Here is a 12,576-nt window from a genome sequence, read left to right as displayed (position 1 = left end):
TAATGGTAGCCGAGTTCTAGAATCCAGGTTTCCAATGTTTTTCCACTTTACCACCCTGCTTCTTTTTCCCAGCTATAACACTACTGCCACTATTTAGCAAATTTTATTTCATTGCTAGTCACATTTTAATTTACTACTTGCCCAGCATGAAATGTGATTTACCTGAAGCCAATGAGGCAGCCCAGTGGGGTTTTCTAAGCTTCCAAAGGGGTTAGAACAGTGGCAGAAGCAATTGGAAAAATATCTCCAATTCCACTTCTGAGATAACTGTAGTGGTTGACCGGAATGGTGGCTCAGTGGGTCTCTGATTTTAGAGCAAAACAACTGAGAATAACAATCGCTATGCATGAAGTGTTTCATAAAGCTTATTTCCTCTCTGTTTTCTGTCCTTATTTTTGTGTCAAAAAACATGGCTCTAGGACAGAACATGTTTTGACTGATATTTTTTTCCCCCTTCCTCTCCATTTATTCATTTTTCTTTTCTTACAAGGACCACGCTTCTCCCATTGAAGAAGTCTTTGTACCCCTGAGACAGGTCGACAAGCTAACATGTAGGAGTAGAATCCTGAATTGAAATCTGAGTTTAGACAGTCTGAGATGAAGGAGGTTAGGAATATCAGTCCACATGCCATACCTTCATCTCCAAATACGCACTTGAGCTCATTGACCTACGTGGACACTGGCTGAAGAGACCTAGTGTTAAACTTGACAGCTAAATCCAGCTTTTGTGTTCGCTGCATATGATGTTTATTGCTCTAATGATGGCGCTTGTGTATTCTATCTTTATCCCTTGGTTCTTTGCACTGGATGTCTCAAGAATGACCAATTCAGTCATTAGCCATTAATAGTTTCTGAGTGTATACTGACTCATGCCAATTCAACCCCCATGCAACCCTAAATGAGAACGAGATTTACAAGTGCTAATACTTAGGCTGGCATTTCTCCCATAGGAACCAGGGAACATGGTTCAGAAAAGTCAGTTGAGTAAAATAAAGTGGGCCAAAGTCTTCATTAGATACTTGAACAGAACCCAAGTCTCTTTTGAGGAACCAAAATGCTGTCAGGTCTCCACAGGTCAATTTTATTTCCACAAATTTCTAGCAACAGGACTACATTTTAAATTCCAAATCTGGCGGACCCAAGCTGTGTATTCTTTAATCGTGCTGCTCCCAACATCCAGTGCAAGAGTGTGAAATGGCAAATATAATCGTCTACCTCTAATAAAATTATACCTAATCCTGAAAACTATTCATTGATTTAATATCAAGAATGGCTCTCCTGTTTTGGAGAGCTTAAAACGAACTGTGGCTGAAACAAAATGAAAGGGTGGTACAAGAGGAGATAGAAAGCAAAGCAGGGGGTGGGGTGGGAAAACCTTAAAATTAAAAATGATTTGTCTTTGTAGTTAGTGAAAGGGAGTGTCAATATCACTTGTAAAATGTCATTCATACATTCTGCAAAAGGATGTCAACCAAGGTAGAAGCTGAAAGTTCTGAGCAGAAGCAACTTAAATATTTCATCTCTTCTTGCCTCTAGACTCTTTAAATTAAATGTCCCTCTTCAGCAACATTTTCTTAGTTGAAAGAAGAGAATTATAGGTATTTTGCAGAAGTAGTTTGTTGTTCTTGACTTGAAAAGTCCCTTACTACCCTAAAGTTTAAAAACACTAGAATAGTTATTGGGTCAACTATTTTCTTAATCTGAGAAGAGATTGTTTTTATCTAAGGAGGAATATGTCATAAAAACATCAGTTGTGTATGTCTTATGTCCATTGATGATCAGAAAGTTAGATTTTATCTGTTTAAAATTATATTACTGAACATTTATATGCACATATATGTACCTGTTTGCATTATAAAGTTATCCCAACCATAGCTTGGGATATTTATGGTGTTGCAAAATGAAATTCCACTTCCAGCATCCCCATTTTCCTTAGGTGGTGTCACCATTCCCTGGCTACCTGGGCTTGAAGCCTCAGTGTCTTTTCTGTCACTTGTCTTTCCTTTGTCCTCTATTTGACCAATTACCAAGTTGTTGATATGGTCATTTAGTTCTTCACAGTGTTTCTTACACCCATCCTTTCCTCATTCCCAATGTCACTGATGAGAACAGGCAACCCTTTTTTTCTTTTTTTGGACTCCTGGTACTCTCCCAGTTGTGTGTTCTCTCTCTCTGTCTATCTCTCTCCCCATTCCTGAAAAATCTACTGCTTAAACTTCCTAAGGCATCTATTTCAACTATGAAATCCAACCTCTCTACCTGATGTCCTGATGTGTCACCGCACTCTAGAGTCTGGCCTAATTTAGCTGACATGACATGCTTAAAATAGAAAAGAGTACAGAGGAGAGGCGACCAAGGACCATACTCTTTTTTTTTTTTTTTTTTTTGCGGTACACTGGTCTCTCACTGTTGTGGCCTCTCACGTTGCGGAGCACAGGCTCCGGACGCGCAGGCTCAGCGGCCATGGCTCATGGGCCCAGCCGCTCCGCGGCATGTGGGATCTTCCCGGACCGGGGCACGAACCCGTGTCCCCTGCATTGACAGGCGGACTCTCAACCACTGCGCCACCAGGGAAACCCATCTTTCTCCTCCTCCTTTCTCATCTTCTCTCTCTTCCTCCATCACCCCTCTTCCCTCCCTCTTCTCCTTCCTTTCCACCCTCTCCTCTGCCGAGTGCCTCTCTACACTGTATTCACAAATCCTCTGACTCAAAAATACTATGTCTTGGCTTGAAAATGACATACACAGTTTAACTCCAGGCCTTAACTCAAGTGGTTCCTTCTGCCATCTTGGAAAAAGAATACAGCTGTTTGAATCCTGACTAAGTTCTAGGCGCTTAACTTTATTATCTCATTAAACCTTGGAAACCACACTTTGTGATCACCGTATCCCCATTTTATAGAGAAGGAAACTGAGTAAAAGAGGGTAAATGAATTGTCCCCATGGAGTTTGTCAAGAATGGAGATGAATCACAGCTCTGATTCATCTGCTTCACGATATGGAGAAAAGTCTTCCCCGGCTCCGGTTCCAGCTCCTCCAGTAGGGCGCTCTGTGGACATCCCTTTTAATTAGTATTAATAATTGATACTTAACCACAAAATTTTTTCCATTGCTACTAGAAATTTTTTTTTGTAGGGGGCGCATTTTCCGCTCACAGCTAAACTAGAGATTCCTTCAGGGCAAGGATGGTGTCCTATATTATTTTGTACTCCTCTCAGCACTAGGATAGAGATACACACACAGGAAGTTCCTGAGTACACACGGACTAAATGAATTAGCACATTGACACAGCTTTCTTAAGCCTCTTCCTTTTGACTCCATTAGAAGGCACCTATGGCTCTTCCTTAGACATCAGATCAAATGCCAGAAAGTAATTTAAACTGTTCGATACTGAGCCTATCCCTCAAATCTCTTTTACTAAATTTAGATGTCATATATGAAAAGAATGGGATGACACATGTGAATCCTCTAGGTGTCTCAAATAAAAAAATATTACATACCCCATGCTTTTATTCATTTGCTATATCCAGAACATTTTCTTTTTTCTTGCCAGCGTGAAGCTCTCAAGAGCAAAAAAAAGGAACATGCGATTTGTAGGGGCCTCTTTTTGCAGGGGATGCACTTATAGATGAAAGTTAAAAGCTGAAGTTTCTAGAATTTCTGGATGCAACGCCAAGCACATCTGTGTACTAGGACGTTCTACTCAGGGGAAGATTGATTATTGGCAGGTGAAGGTTAAGGGGGAGGCTTTAAACTGGCAGGAAGTCTATTCAGAGGACGTGTTATAGAAAGGTGATTTTGCTGCTAAGCCATATTAGTGATAGGAGTTTGAGGCTAATATCCACAGGTGCACGCTTCTAAATTAACTTATCAATAAATGCACACTCTGTATGCATTTCATCTGTTCCCCCCATGACCCTGGTATATAGCTAATATCTCAAAATAGGCTAACCTTCAGTTTTATTTTAATACAGCAGGTGTTGCCTGTGAGTTATAACACCATGCCACAAAACTGGACAATAAACAGAACCCCCTGTAATTCAGATTTCCATTTTATTAAGAATGTGCTCGGGCTTCCCTGGTGGCGCAGTGGTTGAGAGTCCGCCTGCCGATGCAGGGGACGTGGGTTCGTGCCCCGGTCCGGGAAGATCCCACATGCCGTGGAGCGGCTGGGCCCGTGAGCCATGGCCGCTGAGCCTGCGCGTCCGGAGCCTGTGCTCCGCAATGGGAGAGGCCACAACAGTGAGAGGCCCGCGTACCGCAAAAAAAAACCACAAAGTCTTATTGCTCAGAAAAATGGGAAAATGCTTAGATTGGTGTATTTGGGGCCTCCATCCAGGGAATGAATACAGGAGGATTTTCCCGAGTACTTGAAATAAACTTGTTTCAGGCCCATTATGTATTCCATGAAGTGGAAAAGCTGCATATATTAGTAGCTTTATTTGCAGATGGGGGAAAAAAACATAGAACAAAGTAATAAAAAAACGAGTTCAGGGTTTCAGTTAATTGTAGCAACAGACCTTCTTTCTAGCAACCACAGTTTGTGGCTGAGCTGAAGATTTGGACAAAGCCAACAACAGAATAGAGATGAAAACTGAGGAGAATTAAAAAAAAAACAGGAGAATAAAACAAAAGCAAAAATATGTGAAGGTAGATGAACATCTACTTCAGAGTCAATTGTTTTGAAACAGAAAATTCAATTATTGTAGTTTTTTTTTTTTTTTTTTTTCTGGTACATGGGCCTCTCACTGTTGTGGCCTCTCCCGTTGCGGAGCACAGGCTCCGGACGCGCAGGCTCAGCGGCCATGGCTCACAGGCCCAGCCGCTCCGCGGCATGTGGGATCTTCCCAGACTGGGGCACGAACCTGTGTCCCCTGCATCGGCAGGTGGACTCTCAACCACTGCGCCACCAGGGAAGCCCCAATTAATGTAGTTTTATAACATGATTGGATATGGGATAAAACAAGTCCCCTTCTTACTATGGTTCTTCTCTTACACAAGTGTCCTGTCTTACTCATGAGTTTATCATCCACGTAAACTTTCGAATCTTTATTTTACATTCAGCCAGAGCCATCTGGGCTCTTGCCTGTTCCCAAACACTGCTCCCACTGTCAGCCATCGAACTCTCTTGTGTGAGAATTGGTTTATTATTTTCTGAAATGTGTAGATTAATTTGGGGAGACTCTACCTTTTCACCAAGAAACACGTGTCTGCTCATTTATTCAGCACAGCCATTCAATATCAACCTCACCCGCTACAGATAATGAACAGTGGTATGGCCAGGTTTCTTAGAGTCACAATTTCAAATATGCAGGAATAGTTTCTTACAGATTTCTAGCTGTGTAGTGAAAAAGGAGATCAGCATATAAGAAAAGGTTTTACCTTTGAAGGTCAAGAGGAGAGCTACATTTTTTTTTTGATTAACAAAGGTTTAACACACTATGGTGCAGTTGAACGTGTATCCCATGTTTTGAGCAGCTAGTTTACCTGCTACAGCTAAAGATGAGGTCAAGCCACGTAACTGTTAATGCTTCGCTTTGGAAGTTCTATAGTCATGTTCGCTAGGAAGAGAGAGGCATCTCCAGATATATTGCCTTGCCCTTCGTTTAGAGGAGTTCCAGTCTCTTTCCTCTCCCTGGTCTGGGGCAGGTGCAGACCAGATGATCAGGATTGGAAAGAATATGCTTTGATCTGTCCCAAGATCCTGAAAACTGAAGCTGAATGACCAGTGTCCAAGGATGTATTTGCTAGGTAGCATTTAGTGCTTTGTGAGATCATTTCTCCGTCAGCTGCCCTTCTGGGGAGAGGGTACAGAGAGACAGCTCAGTGTTTGATGGTGGGTGCAGAGTCTGGGAACAGGCCAGAGCTCACGCTGATTGCTTTCAGCTTTTTGTTCACTTTGGTTTAAGGGTGAAGGACAGCAAAGGTCCAAGCCCCTTGTTTTGTCTAAATGGTATCTTGCTGTACCAATTACTTTTGGAAGTTTGACCTGACTCTCTACAATGTTTCGCCAAGTTATGATTTCTTTCTGAACAGTGGGCCAGGAGGAAGGAAGAGAAGCACATGACCCTTTGGTGAATTCAACTCCCTGCTGGGGTCCACTGTTCTGGCCCTTTGTTCCCCCAGCCCTATGGGAACTGCTCTTTATTATCTTTTAACGCAGGACCCAGGACTCCCTCCTCCCTGCAAAGGGTATTCAACTGTCACCATTGTCCCTACAGGTCCATTAACTCAGTTGCTCCAAATCCCTAAATACCAAAAGCAGCTCCTCTGGACCTCTCTCTACCCCTGCTCCCTTCCCCAACCCCTGCCTTTGGTGGCAGAGAAAACAGCTAAAAGAAGACACACTTTAAATAAACAGATAGAATGAATGATTGACATGACCGAGATGAACACAGTCATGCATCCTAGATCTATATCTGCATATGCATCTACCCACCTTCTCTCTCCCCCATTTATTGCACATGTGCTGAGCTAGGTGCTTTGTGGTTTTCTCTCTCTTCATAACATCCCCAAAGAAAGTATTCCTATCTTCATTTTACAGAGGAGGGAGCTGAATGGTTAAGTCACCTGTCCAAGGCCATGCAGCTAGTCAGAGGGGGTACCTGGATTAGAACACAAGTCTGTCTGAACCCAAAAACTGTACTCTCCTGCTTTCAAAATCATGTTTGAAATTTCACACCATAGCAGGGCAGCTAATAGATGTAATTCCTACCACGGTTATAGAAAGCTGAAATAGGAGGGGAGTTTTCAGAAAATACTCAAGCTTAATTTTGGACAATCATTTCACACGTTCTGCCCAAGTGGCATTTTTCCTAAGCTGCCCCCAAATACAACCAATCAAGTTTTATCGGTTTTTTTTTTTTTTCCGTTTCTCTTATGAATGGAGAGGAGACTATTAGAGCCAGTATATGGCTCTAAAGTGGGGTAACTAGAGGGGAAAGTGCCTTGGATGTCTGAATGTCCCTGTGAGCTAGCCAACACCCATTTATTAGTAAGGCATAAAAGTGGACCAGGCCAGTTCCTGTCTTAGGAGTCTTCACCGTACCTGAGGAGTCAAGTGATAAAAAGGCAAAGTAGAAAGTAGGGCTAAAAAAAAACAAGGTAATTGTGCTAACTGCAACCCACAGATAACCAATAACCTCGATGGAAAGAAAACATCACTGGGAGATGTAGTCAGGGGAGGCTTCCTGGAGGAGGTGGAACTTAAGCAGAAGCTTTGAAGAATGAGTATACAGAGGTGATGAGGATGTCCTACACACAGGCTTATAAACGTAGAACTAGAAGGAATATCTCACATGATGATAAACTCTCATTTTGCAGACAACAAGATGGAAAACTAGAGTGATTAGGGGTAAGAGAAGAGACCAGAAGTGGGGGACATTGAGCTGGCCACTTGAGCCACAGGGAAGGGTAGACTTCTGCTGCTGTAGGGATTTGGTGGGAGATATAGTTGGAAAGTTGGGGCTGAATAACACAGGGGCAACATGTCGGACTGAGAAATTCAAACTTTATCCTGTGGACAGTGAGGGTCCACGTGGTAATTCTCAGCTGAGAAATGCTTTGATGGAAGCCGTGTTTTAGGAAGCTCAGCCCACAACTGGTGGACAGGAGGGAAGTGGAGGCGAGAGGACCCATTAGGAGGTTGCTGTAATGACCCCCATGTGATTGGATCATTGCACTGGAGCGGTAGCTGTGGGCCAGATGTGGGTGACGCTTTAAAGGGAGGACTCACAGAATTTGATGACAGATTGGCTATGGGGGTGAGGGGAATATTAGGGAGAAAAAAAAGCTAACAGGCTAATACCCCTCCTCCCCAGCATATTGAGTTTGAATTGAAAATATTTTAAATAGGAAACATATTTCAGGACAAACTTTTCTCATAAAATATCTTCCTTCAAATATCTTTTTCCGCCCACGGATCTAACATAAAGGAAAGGTAAATTCACCATATGACCATAGACTTAATGTCATACATGAGCCTCCTTTTCTTCAAAGTCAATAATGATGATTAAAAATAAAAATCTATTTAGAGTCAGCTCCTTAAACATTTTAATCCCCTTAAATTTACTCCATGCTCTCCCCACAAAAAATATTGCAGAGGGAAAAAAGAACCAGATGTCCTGACCTGACCCATTGGTTGGCCTCATCCACCTGGCAACGGTTGGTGAAATCTCAGTACTCAGTATTAGAAATCCTGCTTTCTGGATTCCTAAAGGATAAACCATTTAAATCTAAAACACAAAAGAACCAAGCCCCTATCCTTTCCCATATGGGTATATAATTAAGACAGTAAATGCAAAGTGTCGCACGTGCCACTCGTCTCTGCTATTACAATGGAAATGACCACAGCAATCTGCTTGAAGTCACATAAATTTCCTTAGAAGGAAAGAGTAGAGCCCTTTCAGTTCTTTGATGAAGGTTCCTGCTTGTCATCTACCACGAGTTCATCTTATCTGCATTCATGTATTTTAGTTTTCCACGCCACTGTCAAAGTGGGTTTTGTAAGTTAATGGATCAAGCTTTCAGATCGCTTTTCGCCTCTGAGATTTGTCACCTTACTGCGTGCCTAGATCACAGGATGCAGCCACAGGGCAAGTCGAGATCTCCCTCAGCCCCACCCCCCAGTGATTTTTTCACCTCTCTGGGAGGGATACCCAGGGCGCTCAAACACTTTCACAGCTGTTAGAATACTGATGGGAACTTCATGTGTGTTACCAGCACAAGTGCTGTCAGGAAGAAACCAAATGTCAAACTGAGGTATGTAGAAGTCACCATAAATATGCCTCTGAATGTTTCCCATCTGGAACAGTGGCTTTAGATTTTGACAAGAAACTGGGATTGCCCTGCGGGCAGTGTCTTGAAACAGACCCTTTGGGTTCGTTAAGTAACTTCACTGTCACCTAAGCCTTGTTAGGGCGAGTAACACACAACGTTGCCTTCTCAAGGTGTGAATTTATAATTTCTCAACACTTCCTTTCTTGTTTTCATCCTGCCTAAATCCTGCGGACAGTTGACTTTTCGGGGGTGGGGTGGGGGTGGAGGGGATTCTTCCATATTGCCAAAATCCTGGGCGGGCAGCCCGGTGGTCAGTCTGTAACATTAGCAACATATGCTTGGGATTGGGCTCCCATGGCTAAACAGGGACTTGCCTTTGTTAGATGCCATCACGCCAGATGTCCTGGAGGAAGAGCGCATTGGTGAGGAGGGACTTGACTTTCTCCTGTAATATCTCTGCTATGGTGAAAAATGGCATTGGTAGCCAGCACTGTACCTGCTTCCAGCCTGTGCTTATAATCCTAATCCTGACACGATGCCAGATATCAGTTTGCCTTTCTGTCTTTATTTTTTTAAACCCCAGTTCCATTGTAAAGCTAAACTGGAATGACTGGAATTCCAAAAGACTGCAGCTTATGAACTTAGTCCTGTTTGGGTTATGTAATATTGGGAATCGGATCTTACTCAGTTGTAATAACCGCCTGGTTATTTATGAGGATATTTTCTCATTGAAGAAGACTTCTGAGACTATTTCAGAGAACACTCTGAATAACAGCTAGGTACTATATAACAAATTCTTGGAGTCTTAATTTTTTAAAAAGAGGATTAATAAACAATAATGGAAAAGAAAAAAATAAATACATTTTTAAAAAGAGGGTTAAAAAAATCAACTCTCTTGTGGCCAAAAATATATGTAATGCAACTTGGAACATAATTTTTCACGCATCTTTTTGCAGCTGAATACAAAAATCACAGGGCATTAGCCATAAATTCTTGTTATTCAACCTACAAAACAGCTCCTATTTCAGAATAGCTTATATACAGTATTATTCACAGACTCTCTCACCTGCCAAGGGTGAGGACAGTGTTGGGTTTCTCTATGCAGTGTGGAAGTCCAGTAGGAACAGGAATTTTTAAGCACCACAGGTATCTGAACGCTGACGTGGGAGCGCAAGTCTGTCAGGGTGCAAAAGAAGTAACTCATGGACTCACCTTGCTGGATCACAAACTTGAAAAATGAAAATTTTATGTCTTTGATCCCTGTAAAAATAGGGCATCAACTTGAAAGGCCTTTGTTATACCACAAATTAAGCATCAGATATAAACCCCATTGCTACGTTCAGTTCAATCTAATTTTCATGGTGCTTTTGTCAGAGTGGTTAAATTAATGGCTACTCACAGATACGATGACAACTCATTTTGTGTTACTGGATGACCATTCATTTCCAGTGACTAATTTGTAATTAAAACCTTTTTTTTTTTTTAACGTTTGTTTAGAACCAAGCCAGAAAATCTATTTACATTTAATTAACACTTCAGAGAGCCTGTTTAAAAACACATAAATGTAGGGACTTTAACGATCCATTACAGAGATGCTCCTTTACTTTTCAGTGACTTGTAAAACTTTCACAAACAGATCTGCAAATGAATTACCTCCATCTGCTCCCCTGCAGCTGCAAAAGGGCCGTGTTAAAAAGCACTTTCCTACTTCTTCCTTTTCTGCTTTTCTTCTAGCTCTAAGCATTTTTGTTTTAAAGACGCTCTCTCAGCTGCTCTGAAGGCAGCCCCTGCTCTTAAGGAGTTTCCAACGTTAGAGTCCATCTCCAAATTGTTTTCGAAACACTTTGGTCCATCACAAATCAGACAGGACCTACATTGCAAAAATCGGGGAAGAAAGCTTTTCCATCTCTGCCAGCAACTCAGTAATAGATTCTTCAAGGAATCTTGATCAATTGGGTAGTAAAATGCAACAGTTTGAAAGAGACTTTTAATTTTGAAAATTAAGATACATGCATTCTTGGACTTACCCATCCTTTATGAACAATTTAGAGCTCTTGTTTTGAGTATGCAATGAGGATATGAAAGGGTGGGGACCCACACCGCTTCCAAAGACATTTTCTGAGCTACACCTTCCAGAGCAAGGCTTGAGGAGTGTTAGTTCTATAAAGACAGCCAAGCACCAAGCTATGTTCACTGTTATCTGTCAGCCGTACAATAGTAGCATTGATAGGAGAGCAACAACTGGGTTTGACAAGTGTGCTGTGCCAGCATTCCATTCAAAAGTATGTTGAGAGAGAGAGAGAGAGAGAGAGAGAGAGGGAGAGAGAGAGAGAGGGAGAGAGAGAGGGAGAGAAGGAGGGAGGGAGACAGGCACATTCAATATCTTTCACTTTACCTGAAAAAGCTGCTTTTCTTGTGGCTGCAGAAAACGAATTCCTCCTCTTCTTCCCCAAGCAAGTAGTTCTCTTGCCTGCAGCTCCCGCTTGGAGAAGACCACACAGCTCCAGCGAGGCAGCCTTCCTGAACCTAATCCCCACTCCAATGTGATGACACACACTAACCCCAACCATCTGGTGAAACACGTCCTCGAGCACTCAGCACAGTGGTGTGTCAAGACGGGCTGCCCAATCCATTTGCTGGGGCTGGGTGTCTCTCACCGACTGGAGGCTGAGGGCAGGGCTGAAACTGGAGGTCTGAGAACTCCCAGTCAAGTAACCTGAGATTTTCCGAGAGAAAGAACTGCTATAAAAAGAGAAGACGTGGGAGGTGCTAAAGAGAAGGTGGAGGGAATTAATTATGCCGGTGGCCAGTTGTGCGGTACTTTTCACAACTCCTTGTGCGCCCCCGGGGGACCGTGGGGACCCTCCGTAGGATGCACAGAAACACTAAAAATCTTTTCCTGCCAATCTAGGGAGCGCAATCTACTCAGCGAGCACCCATTCCCCCCCCCCGCCCCGCCCGGGAGATAAAAAATTCATCTTGACATACTGATAAAGTGTTCATGTGGGAGTTGTTTGCACTGAAATGTGACATCTACATTTTGAAATCTACACTCCTACCTTCCTGTGATGAGATTGCGGCTGTCTCCAGCATTCCTGGGAGGAAGCGGGTGGGGAGTGCAGTTAAGAGCAGAAACTTCTCTCTTCTCACAGACAGCTCTTCACGGTTTGTCAGGGGCTGAACTTCAGAAACAGTCAATGAAAATCATTTTCGTTTCTACTCGTGTAAAATAGCACGCGCTCCCATAGATAAAGGCGGCTTTTTGAATCACTCGCTGCCTTCACAGACATCTCTTTGTAAAAAGCACTGGGTACCAGAGGGCTGCACTCTGTCATTGATTATTTTTATTGGCTTCTAGTTAATTGCACTTATAATGTCCATATAGCTCAAACAGCTCATTAACAATTTTGCTTTGAAATGTTTTCAGTTTGGGGCCATTTCAATACCTCCTTCTTCTGTGCATTTCTTTCTTTCTTTTTTTTTTTTTGAGTTGTCTGAACTGTTTTATAGAAGTAATTACTTTGATAGCAATTTGAATGAGAAAATGGCTATACTTGTTACGGTACTTTTAAAGAGCTATCTGGAAATAAATTAATTGCCTCAAATCTTACCACTTAAAAAAACTCCATCAGACTTCTAAGGAATTTTGATAACCTGAAATAGAAAACAGGAATTTGAAATATTAACAACTCCCTGACCATCTGTGGGAAGCCAACATTTTAAATATTGCACTTTTTGAATTTCTTTGGACTTGGAGGGGGATCACGGTGGGGGGGGGGAACCCTTTAAACTTGCCTA

At 42.4% G+C, this 12,576-nt stretch overlaps 1 protein-coding gene across 4 annotated transcripts in view; it reads right to left on the bottom strand.

Moving 5' to 3' along the window:
* SULF1 (sulfatase 1) overlaps positions 1–11,595 on the bottom strand; it is a 162,582-nt gene extending 150,987 nt beyond the window's left edge. For 2 of the 4 annotated variants that reach the window (XM_004274944.3, XM_049700459.1), the window contains exon 1: positions 11,174–11,595. The gene's annotated coding sequence lies outside the window, so the exon portion shown is untranslated. The remainder of the gene's footprint in view (positions 1–11,173) is intronic. The other 2 variants (XM_033437540.2, XM_033437541.2) reach the window with 1 other exon arrangement.
* Between the last annotated feature and the right edge of the window lie 981 nt (positions 11,596–12,576).

This window comes from Orcinus orca, chromosome 17, assembly GCF_937001465.1.
Source record: "Orcinus orca chromosome 17, mOrcOrc1.1, whole genome shotgun sequence".
Classification (NCBI taxonomy): Eukaryota; Metazoa; Chordata; class Mammalia; order Artiodactyla; family Delphinidae; genus Orcinus; species Orcinus orca.
Note: the sequence above shows the minus strand (reverse complement) of the source record. Positions and strands in the feature narration are given on the sequence as shown.